This window comes from Cynocephalus volans, chromosome X (assembly GCF_027409185.1).
Source record: "Cynocephalus volans isolate mCynVol1 chromosome X, mCynVol1.pri, whole genome shotgun sequence".
NCBI classification, from domain to species: domain Eukaryota; kingdom Metazoa; phylum Chordata; class Mammalia; order Dermoptera; family Cynocephalidae; genus Cynocephalus; species Cynocephalus volans.
Genome location: NC_084478.1, coordinates 148,784,566 through 148,789,583, shown reverse-complemented (window position 1 = coordinate 148,789,583; position 5,018 = coordinate 148,784,566). Strand labels below are relative to the sequence as shown.

Sequence of the window (5,018 nt, the reverse complement as noted above, 5' to 3'; positions counted from 1 at the left end):
TTAAGATTCTCTCTTTGTCTCTGAGTTTTGCCAATTTGAGTATGACATGTCTTGGAGAAGGCCTTTTTGGGTTGAATACGTTTGGAGATCGTTGAGCTTCCTGGATCTGAAGATCTGTGACTTTTCCTATACCTGGGAAGTTTTCTACCACTATTTTTTTGAATATGTTTTCAACATAACCTCCATTTTCCTCCCCTTCTGTAATACCCATGACTCGGATGTTTGAGCGCTTAAGGTTCTCTGATATCTCTCTCAGATTTTCTTCAATGTCCTTGATTCTTTTTTCTTTCTTTTTGTCTGCTTGTGTTATTTCAAACAGCCCATCTTCAAGTTCAGAGGTTCTCTCTTCAACTTCGACAAGCCTGCTGGGTAAAGTCTCCGTTGTGTTTTTTATTTCGCTGAATAACTTCTTCAGTTCAGCAAGTTCTGCTACATTTTTTTTCAGGACATTAATTTCTTTGTACATTTCCTCTTTCAGATCCTGTATACTTTTCCTCATTTCATCATGATGTCTAGCTGAGTTTTCTTCTATATCATTCAGTTTCCTTAGAATTATCACTCAAAATCCCTTGTCAGTCATATCAAGGGCTTCTTGTTCTATAGGATCTAGAGTTTGAGATTTATTAACTTTTGGTGGTGTACTTTCTTGATTTTTTGTATTTCTGGTATCTTTTTTTTTTTTTTTTGATGTTTATTCATTGTGGCAGGGGGTTTCACAGTCCACCGGTTTGAGACTAATGAATAACTAGGATGTTGCTGTGGTTGCCAATTTCGTATGGCTACCTCCGTGGCTGCTCAGTTGGCCTCTAGTGCCTTGTGTGTGTGGTTGCCTTGGGTCTTGGGCTTCTCCGGGGAGCCACCTTTCTGGTCAGCTTGGACTCTGCTGGGCTGGTGGATCACGTACCACAGGGTGTGTGATCGCTGTTGAGCTTTCACTTCCTGTGCAGGACTTCTCCCTGTTCCGTGTGCTCTGGCCCAGGCTATTGGATCCTGCAGTGGCGACCCCACAGGGTGTGTGGTTTCTGTCGAGTCTCCGCCTCCCTGGCTGCACGTCTCCCCACTCTGTGCGCACTGTGCTGGGCTGGGGCGTGTCTTCTGCAACCCTTGTCTATCAGCTGGGCCTTCAAGACCCTGCTTGGCACCGCCTCTCCCAGGAAGTCTACCAGGTTTCTGCTAGGCACAGATGACCGGTCGCTCTGGGTGCCTTTGTAGCACAGTGTAGATCTTTCTCGGGACTTGTTCACCTTTGTATCCCCCTGGTATAAACCGAGTCTAGCGCCCGCCTGCAGCCAGATCTCCGGCAGGTTCAAGCGGACCTGGGAACTCTCCTACCACACTATTCCCAACCAGAAATTGGTTAGGCTTTTTTCCGAACTGGTGGCCACAGAGATGGTATCTGCCTCCCAGTAACAGGAAGTTTACCGGGGGCTGGAGTCCAGGGTGTGGTGGAGTGACAGTCGGCCTGCCTGTACTTCCTTGCCCTCCCAACACTGGCCGGGGACTCCCCATGCCACCAACCCGCCAGAGAACCGCGGAGGGAGTGGGAGGGGAGGCCGACCCGCAGGCTCCAGAAAGCCCCCCGCCAGGCCAAGCAAGTGGGAAGGCTCAGTGACGACCGAGCTGGGCGGAGCTGCCAGTACCTGGGTAAATGGAGGCAGCCCCGGGGCGGTGAGTGGCCTGGTGATGCAGGCAGGAGCCGTGTGGGTGTCAGCACCCCAAACAGGGCTGGTCCAGGGGTCACTCACAGGGTTGTGCCAGGTCGGGCGCTCACTCTCTGCCTCTGGTTTGCCGCCTTCCCTGTTCTCGGCTGCTGCCGCCTCGGACTGTTCAGTCGCAGCGCGGCTCGGGTGCTCCCAGGAATCTTCTTTAATGCCGGCCTGAAACCTCGAATCCTGAATAGGGCATCTGGCCACCTTCAGCGCGGCCCCGGCCTCCAGTATCCTGTCTGCATCCATAGCAGCCCTGGCGCCATGTTCCCTGTTTCGAGACTCGCTTTTGCAGCTAAGAAACAGTTCTTTTCCTGCTCCACAATTCAAAGCTGTTGCCTGTAGATGAGGCAGCCGCTCCTGCCGAGGGCAAAGTGGCGGTCACCCCCCACGACCGGCCACCAGCAGCGGTCCTCCCTTAAGAGATGGCAAGAGGAAGGTCCACAAGTTTCCCGGCTGCCTGAGGCCCAGTAGCCGCCTTTTCCACCTCAGCTACTCTGCGCCAACCGCTGCAGCCACCGCCATCTTGAAAAAAACCTTTCTATAACTTTTTAGACCTGATTGTTGATACCTAATAGTTTAATCGGTGAGGATGTGGGCCCAAAATAGAAAATTGATGGGAATGGCATAGAGAAAGAAGCCCCTCTGTATGCCCACCTGGGGATTCAAGGACTCACCCATGGTGTGATCTAGACAGGGCACTGGTGTTAAACCCTGAGCGCATGGTCACCGACTGCACTGCTGGGGCCTGACATGTGGCTTGCAGGCATTCAGCTTCCATGCCTGCCTTCTACTGGCCACTTGCTTAGAGAAGGCACTAAGAACTCAGGCAGGGCTCAGCAGATGTCCCCAGGAGACCTGGGCCAGTCCAGGACAGAGCAGGAGAAAGCCCACACACCTGCCTCCACCTGCCCTCTCTTGTACCTTGCCGTTCCTACAGCTCCTCCTACCACCACCTTGAGTGTGACCTGTTGAGTCTTTAAATTTCAATAAGGAGGAATTTTATACTTATTTCTCATCTAGAAAGTTTTAACTGACACTGTTTTGAAAGGAAAATGCACACTCTGCCTTCTAAACCCTCTGGATGTTTGGGGCACCTAAACCTACCATAAAGTTCTAGCAAATCACTTAAACTACACATACAACTAGGAAAGCAGATTCTTCCTTGAGCAGTTTGTGAAGAATGCCAAATGGAAGCTTCAGGGAAGAACACAGCAGGCTTCTTCTCATTTCTTAAAATATTAACTAACGTGACATAGAAGACATGAGTCATACTGCTGACACAGCACAAGAGCCCACTCATGGATAGTCAGGGTATGAGAAGTATTTCTCTATCTCCACCTTCGATAGTGTTCATTTCATTAAGGCCATATTTAAAATCTCCTGGACTCTTAACCACGTGCCTCACAGAAGATTTGGAGAAATGGCAGATAACCAGCTCACACAAGAATAGCCGGTGTAAGTGGAGATTAAGAGAACTCTGAAGAGAGCTAAATAAGAATTATTCACTATTTTGTGCATGTGAGAGAAGAGAACATATACAACAGACCATGAATATTAGTGTAGTAAAGTGAATGAATATCACACAAAATATTTTCTCCTGACTTAGCAGTGAACTCTCTCAACTGATTCTGCATTTGCATAATAAATCCATGCATCGTACTGAGTTCTAATCCATTTCTCACCTAACCCATTCTAATGCTTCATACAACCAAATGAAGCAGAATTAATCAAACCTATTAGATTCATTCCTAATCCCTAAAGGACTTCTGCCTTTAGCATTTCCATGCTAACTAAGACTATTAATCAATTTTTTTCTTAAGATGTCAGCTATGGCATCCTCCTAAATAGAATACCTATATAGCTTCCTTAAAGCTTTCCCCAGATTTGAAGAGCAATTAAGAAAAGCAAGGAAATGTTAGGGAACCCACCCAAGAGGCCAGCTCAGATCTGCAACACCTTCCCCAGCTAGTCCAAGCCAAGTACATCTGTCCTTCACCTCGGTTCCCAGAGCATCTGCGTGCCATTAGCTGTACGTGTCATATTCTCTATTGGACTGTGGTCCCCTTCATGGTGGGGATCAGGTCTTATTCATTCTGTATCTCCACAGCACCCTCCAGAGTGCAGGTGTCACCTAAAGTGGAATTGAGCATGAAATTGCTCCTATGTGAAGGTCTAGTAAGCCCCAGTCATTGGAGGGTTGTGCAGATACTAGGCATAACCAGGGGCTGAGCTGGCCTCCAGTGAACTCCCAGAAGTAAACAGAGGCAGCTCTGGGCCAGACCCAGTACACGCGGTAGGGAGAAGGGGAAAGGGAAGGAATGGCATCCACCAGTGCACACTCTGTCCCCCTCAAGTGAGCGCTTCCCACGTGGGACTAGCAGGATAGGGGTGCCTGTGAGCGTGCCAGATGGAATGCCAAGAGTCTTTTTGTGAAGTACTGGCTGTTTAGAAAATACTGTCTCCTTCGTTCTGGGTAGTTCCTCAATCTGATTCATGAAATTCTGTGATCATCAGTGAAATTAAGGCTGGGTCACAATACAGGACACCAGATGCAGCATAGAAAGTAAGACAAAATACAAAAGAAAACCATTTATAATAAAACGAATGTCTTAGTTATAAGACTAATTGAAGAGTGAAGCTAATCTGCAGACCACTGAACTGCTATTGCTGTCAGACAAGGGTAGAGAATATCAACAGCCTTGAGAAAAAGGATCCATCAGACAAAAGTACAAAAGCTCAACGTGGCTCAGAGGGCACAGTTTCCCGCCTGGACTCTCACAGGGTGGTTTCTATCGCTGCAGTCGCTTCCAGATCAGACTGAGAAGGGGAGAAAAGGGTGCACTCGTCGGTTCCCACCTGCTCTCTGGACTGTAATCTTCTTCTGAACTCAGTTCTGCTCCTTCTTCTGTGTCCTCATCACACGATTCCAGATAGTGAGCCCCAATCGCATTGATCCCAGAGTCCTCAGAACTTGAGCGAGAACAGCAGTGATCTATTTTTGGTGTGTTGCTCCCTTTTGAAACTAAGACATCATGTGCAGAGACCTCCTCGGGACTCATTTTGTGGGAATATGATGTCGGTCGCTTCTGCACCTAACACATCTTCCCATTAATACACTTAACCTGATAGTTGTCAATAAAGAGTCTGAAATCATACAGTACCTTGGTGAGTCAGGGGGAAGGGGAGGCTGGAAGACAGATGCAGATTTCAAAAAGCATTCAGTGAGTGAGACTGAGATCTGAAGGGTGTTTGTGGTTTCCTGAGCCTGGCAGGAATCTCAGTGCTCGGAATCTCTTCCACAGGGGTCAT

The 5,018-nt window shown here is 48.2% G+C and overlaps 1 pseudogene; it reads right to left on the bottom strand.

Annotated features, from left to right (window-relative positions):
* Positions 1 to 4,484: 4,484 nt before the first annotated feature.
* Positions 4,485 to 5,018, bottom strand: LOC134366704 (UPF0524 protein C3orf70-like; annotated as a pseudogene).